The 27,814-nt window shown below is 43.7% G+C and overlaps 1 protein-coding gene across 1 annotated transcript in view; it reads left to right on the top strand.

The window, feature by feature from the left end:
• The window catches only part of LOC146833288 (inactive dipeptidyl peptidase 10-like), a 574,623-nt gene that overhangs the window by 120,838 nt on the left and 425,971 nt on the right, over nucleotides 1-27,814 (top strand). The window lies entirely within an intron of this gene.

Consider the following 27,814-nt stretch of genomic DNA (forward strand, 5'->3'; position numbering starts at 1 on the left):
AGTGAGGCAGATTGTTTTGGAGTGGAGTGGAACATATTGGAGTTGGGTGGATTGTTTTGGATTGGAGTGGGGATGATTGGTTGTGGTTGGAGTTGGGCAAATTGTTCTGGATTGATTGGGGAAGGTTGTTTCGGGTTGGACTGCGGCAGATTGAAGTAGAGAAGATTGAAGTGGGACACATTGTTTTGGATTGGAGCGGGGCAGATTGTTTTGGATTAGAGTGGGGCAGTTTCTTTTGGATCGAAGTGGGGTAGGTTGTTTTGGATTGGAGTGGGGCAGATTGTTGGAGTGGAGCAGATTGGAGTGGGGCAGACTGTTTAGTATTGGAGTGGTGCAGATTGGAATTGGGAAGATTGAACTGGGGCAGATTATTTTAGTTTAAGAGTAGGCAATATCGTTTTAGATTGGAGTGGGCAGATTGTTTTGAATTGGGGTAGATTGTTGGAGTGGGGAAGATTGGAGAGGAACGGATTCAAGTGGGCAGATTGTTTTGGATTAGAGTGGGGCAGATTGTTTTGGATTGGAGTGGGGAAGATTAGTTGTGATTAAAGTGGGACAGATTGTTTTGTATTAGAGCAGAGTGTTGGAGTGGGGCAGACTAGAGGGGTGGATTGAAGTGGGCAGATTATTTTGGATTGGAGTGGGACAGATTGTTTTGGATTGGAGTGGGGACGATTGTTGGAGTGGGGCAGACTGGAGTTGGGCAGATTGGAGTGGGCAGATTGTGTTGGATTGGAGTGAGGTGGATTAACGTGGGGCAGATTGGAGTGGGCAGATTGTTTTGGATTGGAGTGGGGCAAATTGGAGTGAGGCAGATTGTTTTGGATTGGAGTGGGGCAGATTGGAGTGAGGCAAATTGTTTTGGATTGAAGTGGGGCAGATTGAATTGGGGCAGATTGTTTCAGATTGGAGTGGGGCAGATTATTTTGGATTGGAGTGGGGCACATTGGAGTTGGGGCAGATTCGGAGTGGGGCAAAATGTTTTGGATTGGAATAGGGCAGATTGGAGCGTGGAAGACTGTAGTGGGGCAGATTGTTTTGGATTGGAGTGGGGCAGATTGTTTTGGATTAGAGTGGGGTGAATTGGAGTGGCGCAGATTGAAGTGGGGTGGGTTGGGAGGATTAGAGTGTGGTGGATTGGATTGGGTGGAGCCGTTTGAATTGGAGTGGGGTGAATTGAATTTGTCTGGGGTGGATTGAGTAGGGTGGATTGGTGTCATATGAGGTGGCATGCATTGGAATGGGGAGGAGTGGAGTGGGGTGGATTGGTGTGTACTGCACAATTATGTGGTAAACCATTAGTTCAGGAATTAGACATAAAAATGAAACAATGTCACTTTGCAATAAAATAATCCCCATCTTTTGAGAACAGCACTGACTAGCAAAAACAAAAGAAAACATGAGTGCAAAGTGAGACAAGACTTGGCAATCAGGGCCGGATTGGGAACCAAAACCAGCCCTGGCAAAGTGCTCGGCCTCCCCCTCCACCTCCCGCCCCCCACCCCCCGGGAGGTGCCGCCGAGCTCTTTGCAAGGGACGGTTTTCGCCTGATTATGTTACAGGGCCGATTTTGCAGCTATGCTGCAAAAACGGCCCTGTAACAAAAATGCCCGGTGCCGGCTACGGCCAGTCCGGCCCTTTTGGCAATATAAACGAAAGTTAACTATAGAAAATTAATCTTTGCAACTTTGTTTGTCCTGCTTTTTGCCAGTCACATGCCTTCAGTTTATAGGGCACAAAAAGTTAAACAGAACAAAATAGTACCTCAATCACATTGGGAACAGCGTAGCGACACTGATTAGATTGAATCAATCAGTTCTTGGTCCCTGCTCCACAGAGAGGAACAGAAATTATGTTAGGCCTGCCTTGACTAATTACGAGGCTGTAAAGAAAAGCCAATAAATGGTAAGCTTTGGTTGTGTGATGGAAAAACGCATGCCTCAAGAACGCATGCCTTAACCACACCTTCTAAACCCCGACCACATCTTTACCACGCATGCCTTTACCACGCATGCCTTTACAGCGCACATTTGTGGTAAATACATGTTTGGTAAATGGGCATGCGTGGTAATGAGCACACTCCTGCCCCTCTGCCCTAAACCCTAAAAACACCCTAAACCTAAAATCCCTACCGCCCCGCCTACCCCAGCCCAACTGCCCGCTCGATCCTGAAAGCTGTCCCTAACCTGTGCCCTACCCTGAGCCCTAAAAATCAGCTTCCTTAAAACTACTCCGACCACAGCTGCCTCCCTGAGCCCTAAAACAAGCCCTCGTCCCCTAACACCTAACCCAACCTACCCGCACCACAGCCCAACTGACCCTTAGCCTTAAGGCTGCCCCTTTCCTGTCCCCTGCCCTGAGCCCTACCATGACCCCCCACCTCCCAAAACAACCCCAACCCAAATAATCTAACCCCACCTCTGTCCACTGCCTTGGGCCTTAAAACTCCCGACTCCCGTCATCCCTGTAAATTACCCTGACCCCCTCCCAGCCCTGAAACCTACCCCACAACCCCTACAAACTAGCACCACCTCCTCAAAACCCGATTCACCTCTCCACCTCGTCCCGATCCTTCCCCTTCCTGATCTTCCTCCCGGCAGCAGCAGCAACTAGACCGTGCATATGCCTGAGCCACGCATATGCGTGGTTAAGGCATAATCGTGGTTTAGATGTGCGTGGCACCGCCTGCGTGGTTCAGCCCCACATAGTTCACGATGCGTGATTAAGGCTGTTTCCCGGTAGGCAATGGGCGGGATCCAATCCCTTTTCTGAATACATAGGTGTCTCTCACAAGCAAAAAGCATGCACTAACGTATGCTCTCACAGGCTCAATCCTAACAAGCATTTGCAATGCAATAGGTCTCGCATTTATAAGAGTTTGAGCTATTGGCATTGTAAAATTACAATGCCTTTTATTTATGTTTTGGTTTTAAAACAAATAAAAGGCATTGTAATTTACAATGTCAGTAGCATAAACTTGCATAAAAGCAGTGTGTGGAGTGCAGCAGTGTGCGGCGTGCTGCAGTGTGCGGCGTGCAGCAGTGTGTGGTGTGCAGCAGTGTGTGGTGTGCAGCAGTGTGAGCCGTGCAGCAGTGTGAGGCGTGCAGCAGTATGCGGCGTGCAGCAGTGTGCGGCATGCAGCAATGTGTGGTGTGCAGCAGTGTGTGGCATGCAGCAGTGTGCGGCGTGCAGCAGTGTGTGGCATGCAGCAGTGTTTCGTGTAGCAGTGTGAGGCATGCAGCACTGTGTGGCGTGCAGCGGCATGCAGCAGTGTGCGGCGTGCAGCAGTGTGCGGCGTGCAGCATGCAGCAGTGAGTAATGCAGCAGTGTGCAGCAGTGTGTGGCATGCAGCAGTGTGCGGCGTGCAGCAGTGTGTGCCGTGCAGCAGTGTGTGGCATGCAGCAGTGTTTCGTGTAGCATTGTGCGGCGTGCAGCAGTGTGTGGCGTGCAGCAGTGTGTGGCATGCAGCAGTGTGTGGCATACAGCAGTGTATGGCGTGCAACAGTGTTTCGTGTAGCAGTGTGCGGCGTGCAGCAGTGTGCGGCGTGCAGCAGTGTGCTGCGTGCAGCAGTGTGTGGCGTGCAGCAGTGTGTGGCATGCAGCAGTGTGTGGCCTGCAGCGGTATGCAGCAGTGTGTGGCGTGCAGCAGTGTGTGGCGTGCAGCAGTGTGTGGCGTGCAGCAGTGTGCAGCATGCAGTAGTGTGCGGCGTGCAGCAGTGTGCGGCGTGCAGCAGTGTGAGGCGTGCAGCAGTGTGCGGCCTGCAGCAGTGTGAGGTGTGCAGCAGTGTGAGGTGTGCAGCAGTGTGAGGTGTGCAGCAGTGTGTGGCGTGCAGCAGTGTCGTGCAGCATGCAGCAGTGAGTAATGCAGCAGTGTGCAGCAGTGTGTGGCATGCAGCAGTGTGTGGCGTGCAGCAGTGTGTGCCGTGCAGTAGTGTGTGGTGTGCAGCAGTGTTTCGTGTAGCATTGTGTGGCGTGCAGCAGTGTGCGGCGTGCAGCAGTGTGTGGCGTGCAGTGTGCAGCAGTGTGTGGCATGCAGCAGTGTGTGGCGTGCAGCAGTGTTTAGTGTAGCAGTGTGTGATGTGCAGCAGTGTGCTGCATGCAGCAGTGTGTGGCATGCAGTAGTGTGTGGCATGCAGCAGTGTGTGGCGTGCAGCAGTGTGTGGCGTGCAGCAGTGTGTGGCATGCAGCAGTGTGTGGCATGCAGCAGTGTGCGGCGTGCAGCAGTGTGCGGCGTGCAGCAGTGTGAGGCGTGCAGCAGTGTGAGGCGTGCAGCAGTGTGTGGCGTGCAGCAGTGTGAGGCGTGCAGCAGTGTGTGGCGTGCAGCAGTGTGTGGCGTGCAGCAGTGTGTGGCGTGCAGCAGTGTTTCGTGTAGCAGTGTGAGGCATGCAGCACTGTGTGGCATGCAGCGGCGTGCAGCAGTGTGCTGCGTGCAGCAGTGTCGTGCAGCATGCAGCAGTGAGTAATGCAGCAGTGTGCAGCAGTGTGTGGCATGCAGCACTGTGTGGCGTGCAGCTGCGTGCAGCAGTGTGCGGCATGCAGCAGTGTGCGGCGTGCAGCAGTGTGCGGCGTGCAGCAGTGTGTGGCATGCAGCAGTGTGTGGCATGCAGCAGTGTTTTGTGTAGCAGTGTGCGGCGTGCAGCAGTGTCCGGCATGCAGCAGTGTGCTGCATGCAGCAGTGTGTGGTGTGCAGCAGTGTGTGGCGTGCAGCAGTGTGTGGCGTGCAGCGGCATGCAGCAGTGTGAGGCGTGCAGCAGTGTGAAGCGTGCAGCAAGTGTGTGGCGTGCAGCAGTGTGGCGTGCAGCAGTGTGAGGCGTGCAGCAGTGTTTCGTGTAGCAGTGTGAGGCGTGCAGCAGTGTGCGGCGTGCAGCAGTGTACAGCGTGCAGCAGTGTGTAATGCAGCAGTGTGTGATGCAGCAGTGTGCACAGCAGAGTGTGGCATGCGGTAGTGTGCGGCGTGCAGCAGTGTGCGGCTTGCAGCAGTGTGTGGCGTGCAGCAGTGTGTGGCGTGCAGCAGTGTGTGGCGTGGATTGTAAACAACAAGAAAAGCGGACATCAAAGGAAGGGTGGGAGGGAACGAGCATATGGGGTGTGAGTTATAATGAAAGTTAATTGTTGTAAGAGGGGATGCAGGAAGTGAGGCCGAGCGCGCTGGCGAAAGCAGTCTGCTGCTTTCAAGTCCGATGCCAGATGCCAGCTTCGCGCTTGAATGCCTCACATGCACTGGCCATAAACCGCATTCCTAAGGTCTTGTGCCCCTTACTAAATCTCTCTGAATGCGTGAGTCGGCGCACGCGCAGGAAGTAGCTGGTGGCAAATGGAATGCGCGTGGTTGTGCGCGTAACCGCCACCCGATCCGCGTGGAAAGCCGTTGGGAGCATTTTCTGAAGCCCCTACATAAGTCTCGCTGCGCGATCGCTTGCGCGATAGCCAGGCGAGACCTAAAAATGATGTCTGTCTGTGACTAGCAGACACCCACTTATACTGCGGTGAGGGCACTGTGTCTTCCTAGAGCTGGCAGACATGATGAACTCTAAATCCTGTTAATTTAATACATCTGAAAGATAAGGGTGGAATGGTTAGCTTCATAGCGCTTGTCTAAACCCAATAACTACTGGATTAACCACTAATCAGTGCTTTGAATGGGCAGGCATTCTCCCGTACGGAGTACTTCCACTTCAGTCATTTGAAAGGGAAAGCCAGTGGCGTAACGAAAGCTCAGGGCCCCACCCTGAAAGGTACATGGAGAGGCCCCCACTCCGGATTTAATCCGGAGCTCTAAGGCCTTAGTACTGGGTTGAGGGGGCCCCTGCAGCTCATGCCCCCCTCGCCGCACCGCGAGGGGCCTGTGTTACACCCCTAGGGAGAGCGCCTGCCCTTCTCAGCACTGCTGCAATATATTTAATGGGAGAGTGCCTGCACTTCTCAGCACTGCTGTAATACATTCAATGGGTGAGTACCGACACTGCTTAGGGGCAAAAAGGTATTCTAAAGTGTCAGTACCTGCAGTTTTATATTTCCATTTACAGCACCGCCACTAATCTTAGGCTCCAGAGCAGCGTTTCCCAGCATAAAGTGCTACAACGCCTGATCTGGGATAGTAAGCCCTATATGGCTGCAATTACAATATAAGATGTCCTGTCAGTGCAGAACCCGTGTGTGTGCCCGCACGTGTGCCTCTCTGCGGCAGAGAGCGGGATGGAGCTCGGCCCTCCACAGAAAGCGTGGGCCGGGATTAATTCATTCACAGAACAAAATATTACCTACACGGGCTTTGGCAAAAGTCGTTTATATCCTGTCAATGCAGCACGGCGGGACTGAGCTGGAGAGGGGTGGGGGAGGGGCGAGGAAACGGGATGGAAACCGGGAGTTGTGAGGGGAGAGGTGAACGGAGGGCGCAGAGAGGGAGCAAGAGGAGAGAGGGAGAGACCGCGCTCTGGAGACAGAGACAAAGGGAGCCAGATACAGAGAGATAGGAGGGGGGGTGGGGAGACAGTCAACCAGAAAGAGAGGTACAGAGAGCAGGAGAAAGAAAGAGAGACAGCTAACGGCAGAGGTGCAGCGAGACAGAGAAAGAGTTAGTCAAGCACAGACCGTTACAGAGTGATGGTGAGGGAGAAAAGACATACACACAGAGAGAGACATGTACAGACAGAAGGAAAGAGTGTGATAGGGATATGGGCAGATAGGAAGAGAAAGAGACAGAAGCAGGGAAAGGGAGAGAAATACAGAGAGACAGCGAGAGAAAAAGGCAGGAAGAGACAGATCTTGAGCAGGAAAGAGGCAGGCAAGCAGAGAGAGAGAGAGACAGATACAAATAGGTAGCAAGAGCAAAATGTAAATAAGTATAGAGAGACAGATGCAGAGAGACAGAGAGAGAGCCACAGAGTGATCAGGGGTAACGGGCAAGAGCCAAGCAGGGAGAAAGAGAGAGACCGGTTTAGGTCAATGGGATGGGTAAGAAAGAGGCAGAGAGAAGGAGAGAGAAAGACCAGAGACCTGGACAGAAAAAGAGACAGACAAGCACAGAGAGTGAATTATTAGTGAAAGGTTTAGAGGAAGGGAAGGGAACTAATCAAACAGGAAGAGAATGAGACAGCTGAGGAGAGAGAGCACTACAGAGAGGTGGGGAGAGAAATAGAGAGGCAAGCAGAGAAAGAGAGTCAGATACAGGGAGACTGAGAAGAAATGAGACAGAGTCAGATAGAAAGTGAAGTGGTTGCTAAAGAGACATACTATATATATATATATATATATTCACTGAAAAAATCATAGGTTTCACACACGTTATAGTTAGGAATTAGCATTTAAAAAACCTTGCAAATTCACTTAAAAAACCATAGGTTTCACACATGTTATAGTTAGGTGGATATTTCACTCGTAAAAAAACAATGAAATTCCCCCGTTATAGTTAGTTCAGATAACTATAACTCGCGCGCCCGCAATCCTCTGCTCATGATGTCACATATTACATCACTCATGACATGGTCAGTGGCATCACTCTTGACATCACTGATGACATCATCCTTGTGATAGAGTGGCGGTCGCGCGAGTTACAGTTATCTGAACTAACTATAACGGGGGAATTTCATTGGTTTTTTACGAGTGAAAAACCAACCACAGAGCGCGCACGGTACGCGCACGGTGAAAAAACTTAAAAAAAATAAATAAATACATAACTTAGCATTTAAAAAAACTTACAAATTCACTGAAAAAACCATAGGTTTGACACACGTTATAGCTAGGAATTAGCATTTAAAAAACCTTGCAAATTCACTTAAAAAACCATAGGTTTCACACATGTTATAGTTAGCTGGGCATTTCACTCGTGAAAAACCATTGAACTTTCCACGTTATAGTTAGTGCAGGCAACTATAACTCACGCGACCGCAATCCTCTGTTGATGCTAATACTGTATTTAGACACTTATTTACCCATGTCTTCTTCCATTAATTTTTAGCTATACATATATTACAAATATTTTTTTTTCAGAAAAACACATATGTCATCAGTGATGTAATATCTGACGTCATCAGCAGAGGATTGCGGTCGTGTGAGTTATAGTTGCCTGCACTAACTATAAGGTGGAAATTTCAATGGTTTTTCACGAGTGAAATGCCCAGCTAACTATAACATGTGTGAAACCTATGGTTTTTTAAGTGAATTTGCAAGGTTTTTTAAATGCTAATTCCTAACTATAACGTGTGTGAAACCTATGGTTTTTTCAGTGAATATATATATATGTATATATATATTCAATGAAAAAACCATGGGTTACACACACGTTATAGTTAGAAATTAGCATTTAAAAAACCTTGCAAATTCACTGAAAAAACCATAGGTTTCACACATGTTATAGTTAGGAATTAGCATTTAAAAAACCTTGCAAATTCACTGAAAAAACCATAGGTTTCACACACGTTATAGTTAGGATTTAGCATTTAAAAAACCTTGCAAATTCAGTGAAAAAACCATAGGTTTCACACATGTTATAGTTAGCTGGACATTTCATTCGTAAAAAACCATTGAAATTCCCCCGTTATAGTTAGTTAAGCTAACTATAACTCGCGCACCCGCAATCCACTGCTGATGACGTAACATATTACATCACTCATGACATGGTCAGTGACATCACTCATGACATCACTGATGACATCTCAAATGACATCACTGATGACATCATCCAGTGAATGTGTATTTTTCTGAAAATTAAATATGTTTTATATATGTATATCTCAAGGTCGATGGAAAAATAAATGGGTATATAAGTGTCTAAAAGGATGATTTGTTTTTGAAAATTTGATTGTGTAACTGACTGATTAAGTGTATCTTAGTGAATACATGGCTTAGTGAGTAATGTTTAAATATGTAATTATCTGTATCAGTCTCTCACTTTGTGTATAAGTGTCTGCTTGGGTTGGTGAGTAGCTACATGGGTGTTTATATTGGATTTTAGGTTGTTTTTTGAGTATCAGTCTGAGTGTCTGCATGGTTCGGTGGGGGGTATTACGTAGTGCATAGGTGCATGTATGATTGACTCTCTGGTTGTATGTGTTGAAGACAGCATGTGTGCATGACTGTATGGTTGGATGAGTGTGTGTATGGGTGTGTTAGTGAGTGAATGACTGTCTCAATAGTGTCTTTATGAGTTACTAAATATGTTTTAAAGAAGTATATTTGACTATTGGTGTATATAAGTGAGTATGTGTGAGAGTGAGAGATTGAAACAGTTCCTGTATGAATAATTATGTGTTTTTATTAGTGATTATTTAAAAGAGTAAGTATGTGTAAGTTTCTGTAGAAGTACGTGATGAGGTGTGTGTATAACTGAATATGCAAGTAAATGGGAGTTTTACTCTTTATTAGCATGAGTGACTATGTGTGTGAGTAACTCTATGGATGAGTGACAATGTGTAACAGGATGTATAGGTGTATGAGTACATATGATGAGTGAGTACATGTATGAGTGACTGTACAGGACTGTTGGTGAATGAGTGGATGTGTATGTGGATCTTAGAATTACTGAATAGGTTGTTGTAACTGATATTGGTATGTCCATTTTTTTGAAAATTACAGTCTCTATTTTTGAATGTTTGTATCAAAGGTTATATTAGGGTGAGAGGAGGTCTACCACTCTGTCACAAGGATGATGTCATCAGTGATGTCATTTGAGATGTCATCAGTGATGTCATGAGTGATGTCACTGACCATGTCATGAGTGATGTAATATGTTACGTCATCAGCAGTGGATTGCGGGTGCGCGAGTTATAGTTAGCTGAACTAACTATAACGGGGGAATTTCAATGGTTTTTTACGAATGAAATGTCCAGCTAACTATAACATGTGTGAAACCTATGGTTTTTTCACTGAATTTGCAAGGTTTTTTAAATGCTAAATCCTAACTATAACGTGTGTGAAACCTATGGTTTTTTCAGTGAATTTGCAAGGTTTTTTAAATGCTAATTCCTAACTATAACATGTGTGAAACCTATGGTTTTTTCAGTGAATTTGCAAGGTTTTTTAAATGCTAATTTCTAACTATAACGTGTGTGTAACCCATGGTTTTTTCAGTGAATTTGTATGGTTTTTTAAATGCTAATTCTTACCTATAACATATGTGATTCCCATACTTTTTTTATTGATTTTGTATGATTTTTTTATTATAAATTCTTATATTTTATGTGTTTTTTTTGTTAAAAAAAGCAAGTTTTTTTTAAACTTTTTTTTCTTTTAAAACACAATGTTTTTTTATAAAAAAAAATCTGCAATATATTAATTTTTCTCTTTTTTTTTTTTTTACCAAACAGGTAAGATATATTAGTATAACATAGAAAATAGTTATTTTAAGTGCGCCTACGGTAAGCGTACGGTAAGCGTACGGTTTACACAAAATTCGTAATTTATCTACTCTTTTTGCGTAGCCGTGCGTACTGCGTATGGGGCGCGTAAGCGTGTACGCTACACGCGCACGTTACACGGAAGTGTTGGGGAGTGACTGTTATGCGCATGCGCGCGAGCGCGTGTCTTTTTTACGCGCATGCGTACTTTTACCGTAAGCGCACCGTAAGCGCACCGTAAGCGTAACGTAAGCATAACGTACGCGCACCGTGGGTCATGTGATCATGAAACACAACTTTTGATTGGTTGAAACTACTTTCAGTTCTAGAACTCTCCTACACCACACCCATTCCCCTCATTTCTGCTTGTGATCCCTTAGGAGAAGGAGCTGACTTGTCTTTGTGATACGATGGCAGACCAGCACTCTTCTACTGAGAGTGAGGCTAGCAGCACCACCATCAGGCAGAGAAGGAGGAAACAGAAGAGCTCTTTTATATGGGAGTATTTCAGTTTTCCAGAGGGTGAGAAAAAAGTCAATGCTGCCTTGGTGACTTGCAAGCTGTGCCAGCATGTACTTTCGCGAGGTAATCCCAACAAGAAGTATTCCTTCGGGAATCACACTATGTTGAGACACCTTCACGATGTACACCCTAGGACACATGCTAGACATACTAGAGGCAACCCTTGAGTAAGTCAACCAAGCACATCCACAGCAGCTCAGCCGAGTTCTTCTTCGGAAACTCCGCAGAGCCCTTCATCTGTGAGGGCAGATTCACCTTTTTCTGATCCTGCGGAAACGAACCATCGGTTTGCGAGGGTTACTATGCGGTGTTCATTTTGCCATGGTCTAATTGTTCATAGGGAGACCAGTCTTCCCCTCATTAACAACAAAATAGACCAGCACATTTGTCCTACCAGCTAATGTTCCCATTCTTCCTTTCCTCTGTCCCTGCATGAACACAACGGCTCTTTTAAGAGCCAACCTTACCTCTCAACTTTTTTTTATTTTTTCTTGAAAACTTTTTTTTTTTTTTTACCGTACGTAAGCGTATTTTTTTTTTTTTTTTTTTTAAAACACTAAAAATCAATTACCACATCTCAAGATCCTTGAGGAATTAATAACTAAATACTAAAAATCTGTTTGAGATAAAGTGGAAGAAAGGGACCATCTAATTTCTGACTTACCTGACCCACCCAACAATTTAATTTTTAATTAAAATGTAATTGAAATTACTTGAAAAAATGGTTGGTTTTTTTCGAAAATTTTCTTTCACAATCTGAAAAAAAAGAGAAAAGTATTAATATTTAATTAATCATTATATAACACAGTACACGTATTTACATATTTTCCCCCAAAAATGTTTTGCCTTTTTTTTGCTGTTTTCAGAATATATTGCATTTCACTATAAATTGTGAAAGCAATTGCATTCATCACTTAACAGCGGGCAAAAAAAAAATAACAATCTCAAAGATTGTTTTAAAAAAGCCCACAATCTCTTTTTACTTAAACATAACATTATAGAAATGCATAATATTCTAAAAAAAATTCATCTAATAACAATAATTATTTCTTTAAAATACCGTCTGACAATTTTGTTTCAGAAGTATAATCACAAAAATATTATATCTCAAATAACTCCACAATACATCTGGTTCCATTTCCTTTAGGCCAAATAGTAATTTTAAAATTCTTTTTTGATTAAATTTCCAATGGTAATCCAATAAAATTCCAAAATTTAAATTGTACAGATCTTACCGATTCTCTCTAACATTTTGGTTTCCGAAAGATTAATTAATAATTAAATAAGTCCACAATACAATTGTTTACCTTTCCTTATGGCCAAATAGTAATTTTAAAAATCTTTTTTGAATAAATTTCCAATGGTAATCCAATAACATTCCAAAATTTAAATTGTGCAGATGTTACCGATTTTCTCTAAATTTTTGGTTTTCGAAAGTTTCATTAAAAATTAAAAAAGTCCACATTACAATTGGTTACCTTTCCATTAGGCCAAATGATAATTTGAAAAATCTTTTTTTTGAAAAATTCCAATGGTAATCCAATAAAATGGTAAAATTGTTTTGTACAGATCTTGCCAAGTCTCTCTAAAATTTTGGTTTCAGGAAGATTAGATAGGAATTTGCTAAATCAAGGAAAACGTTGCTTGAAAATCAATTGGGAATCATTACACAGTGTCCAGCCTTTTTCACATTTAAGATAAACTGTGTAATGTCCAGAAGTAACAGTAGGTCCTTCATGGAAAATTATTGCAACTGTTACAAAAGTTTTTCCTGAAATTGATAATTGCTGTCCTGTAAACTTCTTTATTAAAGTATCCAATTTTGAACCATCAGCTTTACATCGTTGCATCATTAAAATTATATACTGTCCGTATTCCTTTAAAATTAACGTTGAAAACATTTCAGATTTACACTCACCGCATTCCATGCTATGATTAGCATCTTTAATTAATTTAGCAAAAGTGACTGTTTTACTTTCTGGCAATGTTAAATAAATAAACCTTTCAGAATCAACATTAGAGCCACATGTATTGTAACAGTTTTCACAACTATGTTCCCATTTATAAGAGACACCAAACATAGTTTCAATGGGAACCCCTTCTTCTTCCAGTACCTGAAGAAAAAACATCAAGAATTCCTGTGCGTCTTGCTGTACATTTTGAGAAAACTGTGTTCGTCCTGAACATACATCAAAAAGTTTTCTAATTTCAGTAGCACTTTCTATTTGAGTTTTATCATTACTCAGCTTTTGAAAAAGGAGACTCAACTCAGAACAGAATCTTTTTCTCTGATGTACTATTATCTGCTCTTGCAAACTTTCCAGATAAAATGCAACATTCAGCACTACATTAGCGTAGCAGTTGACACCAGAGCTATTTTCAAAATGACATCCTACAACCTCTTCTTCATTTTCCTTTTTCTTTTTGCTTGCAATTACTTCACTCCTCTTTTTTTTCCTCCTCTCTACATCCTCATTACAGATATTCTCAATTCTCCTTTTACGAGAAACTACACGTTTCTCTAACACAGGATACTGACCTAAATGAGGAGCATAGGTTCTTCTTAATCTATTATACTCCTTTACACAATTTGTATCAGCACTAACTTTTGTGTCATCAAAGTCTATCATGAATAAACCAGATAATGTTTTCACTCGTGACAAAGCTACATAAGCCATACCTTCTTTGAACACAGTTGAACCAATGTTTACAAATGCACAATCTACAGTCAATCCTTGAGACTTGTGAATAGTTACAGCATATGCTAGAGAAAACGGAAACTGTTTCCTTTGTACATATAAGTCTTTCACAAGCATGAAACGAACTGTACAACGACAAATGTCTATAACTTCTTCTATCTGATCAAATTTTATTTTTAAACATTCAATTCCATCTTTTTTCTGATAATTAATAAAACCCACAACTCTTCCCATAGCTCCATTAACTAAACCTTTTTCAACATCCAAATTTCTCCTTAAAATTACTCTACAGTTCATGCAAACATATAGATTTTTTTCTAATCCAGCAGTTTTGGAAATGTTCTTCTCTAGTGAATCCAATTTATTTTTCAGTTTGCCTGTTAATGTGATAGTAATTCTTCCATCCTGAATTTTGTCCACTGCTTCCAATTTCCTGATATCTTCCTTTTCCAATTTCAAAAGCTCCTCATTGAATATTGAGCATTCACGTAGAGTTGGCATTAAGCAGATGACACTTTTCTTTTCTGCAATGTTCTTGTATATCTTCTCTGCAACTATTTCTTCCTTTGGAAATAAATTATGTAGCAACCGACTCTGTAATGCATTTGTGCCAGCTTCAGTCAGTAGTCCAATTCTGATATCTTTCAGAATACTTCCATATTCTTCATCGTTTGCTTGCCTCATATTAGTAGTAAGTTCCTTGTACTCAAAGAAGGACCAAATATTTGCATTACCAATGCTTCCCAATGACTTCTTTGTGTCTTCATGTGTCACAGTATTAAACACTGATTGTCCTTTAACTGGAGTAAGCTGTAGAAGATCCCCAAAAACTATGACATGTTTTCCACCAAATAACACGTCATAGTCTGTCCTTAGAATTTGCTGCATTCTTAAATGCACAAAGGCAAGCATTAAGTTTGATACCATGCTCACCTCATCAATAATGAGAACTTGCATCTTCTTCAATACTCTTGAAACTTCCAAGCATGCTTCTCCAGTTAGCTTGTGGTATTGTATTTTGTTCTCATGCTCCACTGGTAACATTAGCAAACGATGTAAGGTGATTCCTTTTATGTTATATGCTGCTAACCCAGTTGGAGCAGTAACCACACAAGACAAAGTAGACTCCGTTTTTTGCTGTAGGTAGCTTCTGATGACTTTTATTAAGAAACTTTTTCCAGTTCCAGCTTGTCCGCTTACATACATCCTGATTGGATGAAATGATGTGCATGAGCACTCTTTTTTTTCATGTAGTAATCCGTGTTCAATTTTGTTTCTGATCTCTTCATAAATTTGTTGCTGCTCTTCATTCAGTTGTCTTTCCAAATTTGGTAAGTCTATAAATTCTTCTTGAGCTTGATTCATAGCCGTTTCCACTTCATTCATGGCTATTGCAGCTTCATTTTCAACGATTGGTTGTCCATGGGGATCTTGACTGAGTGTTCCTGAACTTTGGCTGTCTTGAGAACTGTCTCTAGCTACTTCAGCTGCAATTGTAGTTTCCTGTTCAATTTCTTCATTTAACATTTGCACATAAGTTGTGAATGTACTGCATTTTATGCTGTCTTTGCAAGCATTAAATGAATCTTCATAGCTTTGAAATTCTCCCAGTAGTTCATCCTCTGTACGCCATGGTTTAAACAGCTGTAAAAGAGCCAAGTAGTAAAATTCCTTTTTGTCAGTAGTGTCTCAACTCAGCTTCCTGTGATTTATCAAACTTCCTTTTGTTTGCTTCACCAAACATCCTTCCTCACCAATGACTTTATATTTTCCATTGTTGATGTCTTCTGCGGCTTTCCGTGAATAAATGTAGTTCTGCAGCACTTCATAGAGACACATGTTCTCCAGATGATGACTTCTCTTGGGATAATATGTGTCCAACATGTTTGATTTCAAAATATCTGTACTTTCTGGGTCATTCTCGGCCAAATATTCAATTTCTCCAACAGATTTCAGTACCCAATTTCTCATTGCTGCAAGGCCTAAACTTGCCCAAATTATTCTTCTTGATTTCGAGTAGAGACTTGCAGAAGATAACCTATCTGAACATTCGTAGGATCCAATTTCTCGATGCGATAACATCTTTAAACTGAAACTGTACAGCTTCTTACTGACAGTCTTCTCGTGAGAAATCTCTTCCCACATTTCTTTCAATTCAGTTTTTTCAGATTTAGTAATGTAAGACGTTACATATCAAGCAACAGCAATGGAATTGTCAGCTACATACTGTATATCCATGTTAGCATTCCACATGGATAAAATGACTGGGTTGTAGTCATTTATATTTTTTGATTCTTCTTTTCTTTTAAGGTTGTAGGTATTCTTAGGTGATTTTCTTGTAATAGTATGTCTCACAGATGACATAAAACTGTTTACTCTTCCATTTGAAAGAACAGGTCTAGAAATCCAAATCGACATTTAGTGTAGTATTTATCTTTGCTCTTGTATTTCCGTCGACAGTATTTTCCACACCGATGACTTTGGAAACGTAAAACTTGGTCCTTTAACTTTTTCTCTTCTGTGCTTTTTGGTATAGCACATGTTGCATATTCTTCAATGAAAGATAACACTGCTTCATCAGTATCTGTTCCAAACTTTGGGGCATCCTTGATCCACAACAGCATATGAATATGAGGAGCACCTCTTGCCTGGTACTCTTTTCTCCAAAAGAAATCCTCTACTTCTCCAAGAGGTGGATTTTTTTATTGCAGATGAAGGACATCATAGCCTCAAATCTATGATTGAAATATCTGCAAACATTAACCGGATCCAATGAGCACAGTTCTCCTGCTGTCTTGTATTCGATGTTTTTAATGTTTGAATTTGCCTCTCGTAGAAAATCCAGTAAATCATCCCAAGCGTACTCAGCACAGCTTAGAGTAAGGAACCATGTTGATGTTCCTAAATTTCGTAACATGCATTTTAATTCACCATGGCATCGGTACCAATATTCATTTGTCCCACGCTGACAAGCCATCAGATTGATCAGTTGTGTTTCCAAATGATCATCTCGGTGCTGCACTTTCTCCATAAAATCCTTAGCAGACACATTTTGTAAATGTACTCCACTTTTTAAAATGTGATTTACAGCATATGATAATGCAGCCAAGTCGCTTTCAAATAATAGATGGAACAAATAAGGAATACTTTGTCGAAATCTTGGATCTTCTGCATATAGTCTTGTAGTTCGATACTCAGAAGCTGGAATCTGTTCTGGACGTTCATTGTATCGTCCTCCTTTTCCTGTACGAAACAGCTGGGGAAAACATCGAGCTTCCAAGCTCTCCTCCCATACACTCACGGGAGTTCCTTTTGCTTTCTTCATCTGAAACAGATCAATATTGTCTCCCATAACTTCTTTTGAATGAAGAGGATGTATGCTAAAATGTTCATAAATTTCTTCTTCCTTTGACTTGTCCACTTTTTCAATTTGTCCAGTTGGTGTTTCTGTGTCTTCTTGTAAATCTTCTTCTTCTTCTTCTATATAAATTGATTCATACCATTTGTCATTCCTTTTCAAATACAAATTTGCTCTTTGTACTTTCCGTACATCTACCAGCTCCTGCCAAATCTTCTTATTCTTTGTAGGTACACCATTAACCAGAATAACTAATGGTTCAGTTTCCAAAGTATCTGTATCAATAGTTTCCATATTTTTTTTCAAATCCAAGGGCAAATACACCACTCTTCCTTTTAAACCTCTCAGTAAATCTGAAGGAGGTAATTTACCAGTTTTGGGCTCCATACGTACTATGGTCTGGAATGGATGAACACATTGAATAAGTATAGACTCATATGTATTTAATTCAGAAAGTTCGGCAGGAATAACATCCAATTCTAAATTATTATGTACAGCTCTGGTCGGCATTCTATTTTCCTCTAACTTGTTGTAACAGTATTTACAAATACGCTGATCTTCACCCAATTCAAAACAATTTTCAAGAAATATATATGTGGCAAAATCCTTCCACTTATAATTATCTTCATTTTCACTTTTTCTGTAGAGATCAACATTCCTAGTTTGTTTTCTATAATGAGTTCTGCGGCAACAAATACAAGTAATATTTGGTCTTTCATTAGAGATTATTGCAAATTTTGTTATGTGATCATTAAATGTCTTACTTACAGAGGGTTCTACATTCTCTTCCACTTCTTCCTCATTTACTGGGTCCTTTTCTGCACTGTCTTGTTCAGGACCAAAGTAACAAATCTGAATTTCATCAATAACCTTTTCTACATCTGATACCGATCCACGGAACAGAGCCCTATTCAATTCATCTAACTTTATTGCTGGACTTTTAGCAAAATACAACCGTCTCACAAACTTTCTCATTTCAGTATAATGAACAGCCAGCATCCTAAAATGATGAAAAACACTTTTACACACTTTTCTAGATAGACAAGCCAGAGAATGACCACCTTAATCTTCTGTTTTACACTTTTTTTACTATATTCTCTTAGAAACTCACGAAATTTATCAATAGATTCCTGACGCACAGTGCAAATACTACTACAATTCCAAGTGTACACTGGGGCTTTAGGACGTCTCCCCATAGCCTCATCCGCCATCACTTGTACCTCATCTCTTGGAACCATTTTCTCCTTCTCCATTATACAACCATTTTTCACTTCATAAGCACGACCTCTGGTGTCAACTGCATGCAGCAAACTATTACTTTGAAAATAACTCTCTTCATTAAAAAAAGGTTCACTACTTGAACTATGCATCCATTCTCCTAAAAACACTTTACAAAAGTTTGTTCTTTTCACTACTCTTTTCCTTTTGCTTTGTGATTTCAGTACATTAACCATTTTATCTAATGTACGCATCCTATTCAAAATTAAAATGAATAGTTTCCTTTTTAATTCTAATGCCTTTGCTGCAATGGCTTCAATTTCTTTTTTTCTCTTATAAAATTTAGCCTTTTGCTTATATTTCTTCACATCCTTTATCAAATTGGACATAACTCTTCTCTGGAACATTTTTCTACGTATCTCTTTAAACGCTGTTTTTCTGTTTAAGTTAATTTTTATTTTTTCTGAAGGTATATTTGCATTAACTAAATGCTCAATTTTTTCCTGTTCTTTTCTATTTAAAACATTCTTTCCAGTGCAGACATTTTGTACATTTTTCCTTTTTTTGAAGATATTCTTTAAAAAATCTTTTGTCTGCTTACCAGAAGACTTTCTCTTTTTCCCAACATGAGCATCTCCAACTAACTTAGGTCCTCCAGTTGTCTTCAAATATAGTTTTTTTGTGGTTTTTCCTTAGTCTGGATTTTGTAGGCATCTTAAATTTTGTTCACTGCTCTTCAGCAATACCTGAAAAAAACTAAAAAAAAATTCCTTTTTTTTATTTAAATATATTACTACATTTTTTATTATCTTTTCATATCTTAAAATACTAAGTACCCCTTTCCTACAAGTGAAAATCACAATAACACCTTCACAAATTAAATATCTAAAAACAATTCCTGTGTGCACACAGAGTCATGGTTTGAAATTAGGCAGAAAACGAAATTTCTTTGCCAATTGGAAAGCACACTTCCTACTGCTTTTTTGACAAGTGATAAGTACTTTTACAGTCTGACACATTTTGAATCCACTTTTCAGATTCTGAAAAAAGCACATGTCCAAACTGCTTTTTGAGACCAGCAACATGTGTAACCTGGGTGACTGACTACACTCCAGCAAGGGCAACCAGCCTTAGTGATGCTGAATGTATTTGCATTACTGACTGCAACCTCAAACCCCACTCGGTTGTAAATACTGTGCATGATTCCACAGGATAAGCAGCTGGCTGTGTGCTAAGAGTCTGCTTCTGCACAAAAAATAGCTCCCCCTTTCCTACTAATGCAACTGTAAAATTACCAGAGCAATACGCAATAAATCTCTGCCTGTAATTCCTCTTTGCACACAGAGTCATGTTTTCATATTAGTCAGAAAACGAAATTTCTTTGCCAATTTGAAAGCACACTTACTACTCTTTTTTTTTGGCAAGTGATAAGTACTTTTACAGTCTGACACATTTTGAATCCACTTTTCAGATTCTTAAAAAAGCACATGTCCAAACAGCTTTTTCAGACCAGCAACATGTGTAACCTGGGTGACTGACTACACTCCAGCAAGGGCAACCAGCCTTAGTGATGCTGAATGTATTTGCATTACTGACTGCAACCTCAAACCCCACTCGGTTGTGAATACTGGGAATGATTCCACAGGATAAGCAGCTGGCTGTGTGCTAAGAGTCTGCTTCTGCACAAACAAATAACACCCCCTTTCCTACTAATGCAACTGTAAAATTACCAGAGCATTACGCAATAAATCTCTGCCTGTAATTCCTCTTTGCACACAGAGTCATGTTTTCATATTAGTCAGAAAATGAAATTTCTTTGCCAATTTGAAAGCACACTTACTACTCTTTTTTTTTGGCAAGTGATAAGTACTTTTACAGTCTGACACATTTTGAATCCACTTTTCAGATTCTTAAAAAAGCACATGTCCAAACAGCTTTTTGAGACCAGCAACATGTGTAACCTGGGTGACTGACTACACTCCAGCAAGGGCAACCAGCCTTAGTGATGCTGAATGTATTTGCATTACTGACTGCAACCTCAAACCCCACTCGGTTGTGAATACTGTGCATGATTCCACAGGATAAGCAGCTGGCTGAGTGCTAAGAGTCTGCTTCTGCAGAAAAAAATAGCTCCCCCTTTCCTACTAATGCAACTGTAAAATTACCAGAGCAATACGCAATAAATCTCTGCCTGTAATTCCTCTTTGCACACAGAGTCATGTTTTCATATTAGTCAGAAAACGAAATTTCTTTGCCAACTTGAAAGCACACTTACTACTCTTTTTTTTTGGCAAGTGATAAGTACTTTTACAGTCTGACACATTTTGAATCCACTTTTCAGATTCTTAAAAAAGCACATGTCCAAACAGCTTTTTGAGACCAGCAACATGTGTAACCTGGGTGACTGACTACACTCCAGCAAGGGCAACCAGCCTTAGTGATGCTGAATGTATTTGCATTACTGACTGCAACCTCAAACCCCACTCGGTTGTGAATACTTTGTATGATTCCACAGGATAAGCAGCTGGCTGTGTGCTAAGAGTCTGCTTCTGCACAAAAAAATAACACCCCCTTTCCTACTAATGCAACTGTAAAATTACCAGAGCAATACTCAATAAATCTCTGCCTGTAATTCCTCTTTGCACACAGTCATGTTTTCATATTAATCAGAAAACGAAATTTCTTTGCCAATTTGAAAGCACACTTACTACTCTTTTTTTTTGGCAAGTGATAAGTACTTTTACAGTCTGACACATTTTGAATCCACTTTTCAGATTCTTAAAAAAGCACATGTCTAAACAGCTTTTTGAGACCAGCAACATGTGTAACCTGGCTGACTGACTACACTCCAGCAAGGGTAACCAGCCTTAGTGATGCTGAATGTATTTGCATTACTGACTGCAACCTCAAACCCCACTCGGTTGTGAACACTGTACATGATTCCACAGGATAAGCAGCTGGCTGTGTGCTAAGAGTCTGCTTCTGCAGAAAAAAATAGCTCCCCCTTTCCTACTAATGCAACTGTAAAATTACCAGAGCAATACGCAATAAATCTCTGCCTGTAATTCCTCTTTGCACACAGAGTCATGTTTTCATATTAGTCAGAAAACGAAATTTCTTTGCCAATTTGAAAGCACACTTACTACTCTTTTTTTTTGGCAAGTGATAAGTACTTTTACAGTCTGACACATTTTAAATCCACTTTTCAGATTCTTAAAAAAGCACATGTCCAAACAGCTTTTTGAGACCAGCAACATGTGTAACCTGGTGACTGACTACACTCCAGCAAGGGCAACCAGCCTTAGTGATGCTGAATGTATTTGCATTACTGACTGCAACCTCAAACCCCACTCGGTTGTGAATACTGTACATGATTCCACAGGATAAGCAGCTGGCTGTGTTCTAAGAGTCTGCTTCTGCAGAAAAAAATAGCTCCCCCTTTCCTACTAATGCAACTGTAAAATTACCAGAGCAATACGCAATAAATCTCTGCCTGTAATACCTCTTTGCACACAGAGTCATGTTTTCATATTAGTCAGAAAACGAAATTTCTTTGCCAATTTGAAAGCACACTTACTACTCTTTTTTTTTGGCAAGTGATAAGTACTTTTACAGTCTGACACATTTTGAATCCACTATTCAGATTCTTAAAAACGCACATGTCCAAACAGCTTTTTGAGACCAGCAACATGTGTAACCTGGGTGACTGACTACACTCCAGCAAGGGCAACCAGCCTTAGTGATGCTGAATGTATTTGCATTACTGACTGCAACCTCAAACCCTAAAAGTATTCCTCATTTATACCAGTACACCTTAATTTATGGTGAAAAAATAGTCCATATTATTTTACATGTTCCTCACATTTAAATTTCTCGCAAAACACAAAATGATAAACACAACTTCAACAAAAGGAATTCCAATTCTATTATTCATTTCTTAATTTACCATATACATCCCCTCTCAAACTCTTAACTCACCTTTAAAATTAGTTAGTTGTGAAAGAAATGTGGCACTCAAACAGCAGACTATCAGAGCCAGGATCTCTGTTCTGTACACCTCTCTCCTCTCAGCAGAACCAGATAATGGCAATGTTTCCCTCTCTTTTTCCACACATATACATGTTAGTTTCAAATCTCAGTGCTTCCCCCTTTTTTTCAAATGTAATCACACATTTCTATTGGTTGAAAACCAACCCTTTTCCAACAGTACCCTTCCCCCAACTTGACTTCAGCCTAGTACCCTTCCCCCAACTTGACTTCTGCCTGCTACCATAGCAACTGCTCTTGAAACACTGCTGTGTAGAGTTAGGTCAGAAGTTCACCACACAATGTTTCATTTCCAAAGAGCAGGAGTGCTTGACTTTTCAAACCTAACAGCAAATCCATAGTACTGTTCTTTGGTAACACATTTTTCTGTACCAATACAAAACATGCTTCTATAAATTTACACATACAGCCTAGTTTTTAGTGTAGAATGGTATGAAACAGCCAATCAATTCTTTTTTTTAAAAAAAATATGTATGCCTCCATTTCCAAACTGTCTTTCATTTCTTGAATTACACCTCCTGAGTGCACCCCGATCTCCTTGGAAGATGTTCACAGTGTGGATTGTAGGACACAGCTATGTCTTCTGGAGTGAAAAGTATGGAGAGAAAACAGGTATGGTGAGAGACCTTGCTTTGCCAAATGTAGACATTAAATGGATTGGTCAGAGAGGGTTAAAGTGGCACCAATTGATGCCATTGGTGAAATCCTTCATGCAAATCCAACACCCTGACCTCATAATAGTGCACTGTGGTGGCAATGACCTAGGCACTTTGACTGGGGTAGGTCTGGAAATGCTTATGAAGGAGACCTTTGCACAACTGTTTTCACTTTTCCCTAAAACTGCCTTTGTGTATTCTAACATATGCCAAAGGCAAAAATGGAACTGGTCCAATCAATTTTGTCCGCAGATTGACAAAGCAAGAAAGCACGTCAACAAATCTGTTTCTGCTTTCCTCCGAGACTATGGTATGGGTTCCATTTACCACAACAACTTGCGTTACGACATGCAAGACATTTATAGAGGAGATGGTGTACACTTCAATGATGAAGGGAACAGAGTCTTCCTCTTGAACCTTAGACTCTGCATCGGTACTTACTTGTAGGTACCACTAAAAAATCAAATCACTTCATAAACACAACGGCTCTTTTTAGAGCCCCTTAATATCTAAACACTTAAATCTGAATTTTATTTCTTTTTTTATTTTTTTTTCTACCGTACGCGTACGGTAAGCTTACGGTAAGCTTACCGTACGCGTACCCCGCGATTTTTTTTTAAAATTAATAAATGTTTTTTTTGTACTTTTCCGTCCTTCTTTGACCCCCTTTCAAATGTTAGGGGGTCTGTAACTCTCTTCCTTGCCCCCTTTTCAAGTTATCACCCTTTGTTTTTCTGAGTGAAACACACAAAATGGCGGCCGCCGCTTCCTGGTTTCGACCGATTCGAATGTTTACTAAGATCTAACAGCCAATCAGAATCGCGCTCGCGCACGTCACCGTACGCGTACGGTAAGCTTACCGTAAGCGCACGGTAAGCGCACCGTAAGCTGGCTCAGATATATATATTGATTTAAATGCTATTTTCTCAGGAACTACTGAACAGATTTACACCAGACCTACAAAAGGCACTTCCTTGACCTGAGGACTACCTCTCTGCCAAATTTCAAGTAACTCTGTTCAGCCGTTCGGGCTGTAGCTGTGTCTAAAGGTCCTATGGAAAAATGCATGGGAAAAACGCGTTTTGGGACCCCCCTTTTATCTCAGCCCCCGCTTGACGAGTCCCCCCGAGACTTTCAGGGTAGGAGCGGAGCGTAGCGCCCCACCTATTTTGAAAATTACGCGAGGATTCGTCGATCGGCGCCAAAGTTATTCCAAATAGAATGTTGCGGATTTCCTATGGAAACAGGGTCCTAACTATAACTACCTACTGGCGACCGCCAGTAGGTAATATATATATATCACATGAGATAAATCGTGAAGACAGTTTTCTTATGGTGGGTGTTAGAAGGCGACCTCAGAGGAGCCCGGAGGGGCCCTGACTATCCTGAGACCAACCCTCGAGGTATCGTAGCCGGGCACTGGCGGGAGACTCCTCAAGGGAGGAATCTCGTATCTAGGATCGCACACTCGGCACCACACGACAAAGAGACGCCACACCGTGAGTTCTTAAGAACAAATCTTTATCAAATCGGAGTCGTAGGATCTTTATGATCAGCACGGCACGTATATACAAGTAGAGCACGGGCTCACAGAGTCTCGGGGAGGGGTAGGAGGTAGCGGGACAGTCTTGGTGGTTATGGATCAAATGCAGGGGCGTACCCGGCGCACAGCTCACAATCCTCGAGCTGGGGGATACGCTTGTCGTCGTCGGGGTCCGGCGGGACCAGGAGAGTCTGTGGGAGCCGCGAGTCACTCAGCAGGGCTCAAGCACAAGTTCAGAGGTCTTACGATCTTCAGGGAGCCGCGAGTCACTCAGCAGGGCTCAAGCACAAGTTCGGAGGTCTTACGATCTTCAGGGAGCCGCGAGTCACTCAGCAGGGCTCAAGCACAAGTTCGGAGGTCTTACGATCTTCAGGGAGCCGCGAGTCACTCAGCAGCGCTCAGGTGTTTCCAAAGGCGAATCTGCCGGATAGTCCCAGAGCACCCCTTGTTATAGGTCGACCCCTCTTTGATGTCCGGAGTCTGTGCAGGCAGGGGTCTTGTCACCTGGGGGTCGCTTGGCGGGGTTTTTCTGCCAGTGTCTTTTGATCCTTTCAGGGCCGGGTTGGGAGGAGTCCCAGACACCCAGCAGGCGTGGAGCCAGCCCTCGGGGAGGCCGGAGGGCCGATCGAAACCCACCTTCCCAGGGGGGCTCAGAGGTGCGATGGAAACTGCTCCTCCCTCTCTCATCCCAATGGGAGCGCGATATCCTCCAGCCGGAGTGGCGCCTCTAGGCCAGGGTCGCGCTGGGGCCGGGCGGCCATCTTGGTGCATGAAGTGGGCACGCGGGCCCGGTGTGGCCGAAAGGAGGAAGGCCACGGACGGGGAAGTCCGGGTCGGGTGTGTGTGTGTTCTGGTGGGAAGGATCGGCTAGGCCGTGTGCTCGGGGCTGCCGGAGGTGCATGGGTCAGGATATGTGGTGCGGGGACAGGGATGGCCATGCCACAAGGCCGGGTCTAACACGCGTCCCCCCCAGCTGAAAGCCGGAGATAACTACCCATCGTCTTGGGGGTTCTCTTCGCTGAGGCGGAAGAACCGGGAGAGGCCATCGGCGTTGGCGTGGTCAGTACCAGGGCGATGTTCCATGGTGAAATCCACCCCCTGGAGGGAGATTGACCACCGCAGTAGTTTGGGATTTTCTCCTCGCATCTGCATGAGCCATCGCAAGGGGCGATGGTCGGTTTGGACTTTGAAATGGGTGCCGAACAGATAAGGGCGTAACTTCTTGAGGGCCCAGACTACGGCGAACGCCTCGCGCTCGATGGTGCTCCATCTCTGTTCTCTGGGCAACAGCCTTCGGCTGAGGAAGGCTACGGGCTGGTCTAGGCCTTGGTCAATCACCTGGGACAGGACGGCCCCAATCCCATGCTCGGAGGTGTCCGTTTGTACCACAAACTCCTTGGAGTAGTCGGGGGCCTGGAGGACGGGGGCCGTGCACATGGCCGCTTTCAGGGCATCGAACGCCTCTTGGCAGGCAGAGGTCCACTGCACTTTCTTGGGTTGTTTCTTGGACTTGAGTTCCGTGAGGGGACCGACCAGGCTGCCGTACCCCCGGATGAATCTCCGGTAGTAGCCCGTGAGGCCCAGAAAGGCTCGGACCTCTGTTTGGGTAGTGGGTGGTTCCCAGGCTAGGATGGCGTCGATCTTGGGCTGTAGAGGGGCGACCTGGCCGCTTCCGACCTGGTGCCCCAGGTAGACTACCGAACCTTGCCCAATCTGGCACTTGCTGGCTTTCACGGTGAGGCCTGCCTGGCGCAGGGCGGTTAGCACCCTCCGGAGGTGCTGGAGGTGCTCACCCCAGTCGGAACTGAAGACTGCGATATCGTCTAGATAGGCAGCGCTGAACTGTTCCAGCCCGGCCAGGACTCTATTTACCAGTCGCTGAAAGGTGGCCGGGGCATTTTTCATCCCGAAGGGCATCACGCGAAAGCGATAGTGCCTATCCGGGGTGGAGAAGGCGGACCGCTCCTTGGCTCCTTCTGTGAGCGCAATTTGCCAATAGCCGCAGGTGAGATCGAATGTGCTGAGGAACCGAGCAGCCCCGGTCAATGAGCTCGTCGGCTCGGGGAATGGGGTGGGCATCGGCTAGGGTGACTTCATTGAGTCCCCGGTAGTCCACGCAGAAGCGGAGTTCTGGGGCGACACCGGGGGCAGCTGCTTTCGGGACCAGGACCACGGGGCTGGCCCAGGGACTGTCTGAGGGTTCGATCACTCCCAAGGTCAACATCTTCGAGACCTCGGCCTGAATGCAGGACCGGACTCGATCAGGGACTCAGTAGGCTCGGTGTTTCACCGGTGGGCTGTCTCCGGTGTCCAAGTCATGGACACACCAGTCGGTGATTTGGGGGACCAGAGAGAATAGGTCGGAAAACTTCCCTAGGAGCTGGCGGCAATCCTCACGTTGCTGGGAAGTGAGGGATGGGGAGAGGTTCACTCCTTCTACAGAGCCATCCTTCTCTTTGGTACACAGGAGATCAGGGAGGGGATCCGACTCCTCTTCGGCCCCGTCATCGGTGGCCAGCAGGAGGCTCAGTTCCGTCCGCACAAAGTGAGGCTTGAGGTGGGGAGAGGTTCACTCCTTCTACAGAGCCATCCTTCTCTTTGGTACACAGGAGATCAGGGAGGGGATCCGACTCCTCTTCGGCCCCGTCATCGGTGGCCAGCAGGAGGCTCAGTTCCGTCTGCACAAAGTGAGGCTTGAGGCGGTTCACGTAAAGGACCCGGAGGGGGTCCCGGGGGGACTGGACGTCCACCAAGTACGTGACCTGGCTCTTCCGCTCAATCACTTTGAAGGGCCCGGTCCATTTATCCTGGAGGGCGCAAGTTTTCACGGGGGCCATGACCCATACCTGCTGGCCCGGCTGGAACTCGACCAGAGTGGCATTCTGGTCGTACCAGCGCTTCATCTCTTCCTGGCTCGCCTCCAGGTTGGCCTCGGCCAGCTCTCGGAACTTCCTAGTCTGGTTTCGGAGGGTCAGGACGTATCGGAACACATCTCGGGGGGGGGCCTCGGGGCGCCGCCTCCCACCCTTCTTTGACCAGGCTGAGGGGCCCCCGGACGGGGTGCCCGTAGAGTAACTCGAAGGGGCTGAACCCCAAGGATTTCTGGGGGACTTCCCGGTAGGCGAACAGGAGGCAGGGGAGCAGGACGTCCCACTTACGCCGGAGGGGCTCTTCTAGGCCCGCGATCATCCCCTTCAGAGTCCGGTTAAACCGCTCTACCAGGCCATTTCCTTGGGGGTGGTAGGGGGTGGTGAACTTATAGGACACTCCACATTGTTGCCACAGGGACGTCATGTATTTGGAGATAAAGTTCGTACCGCGATTGCTCACGACCTCGCGGGGAAAACCCATACGGGAAAAGATTCCCATCAACGCCCGGCCCACCTCGGGGGCTGTGACGGTGCGCAGGGGTATGGCCTCAGGGTATCGGGTGGCAT

The sequence above is a fragment of the Triturus cristatus genome, chromosome 4_2 (assembly GCF_964204655.1).
Source record: "Triturus cristatus chromosome 4_2, aTriCri1.1, whole genome shotgun sequence".
Classification (NCBI taxonomy): domain Eukaryota; kingdom Metazoa; phylum Chordata; class Amphibia; order Caudata; family Salamandridae; genus Triturus; species Triturus cristatus.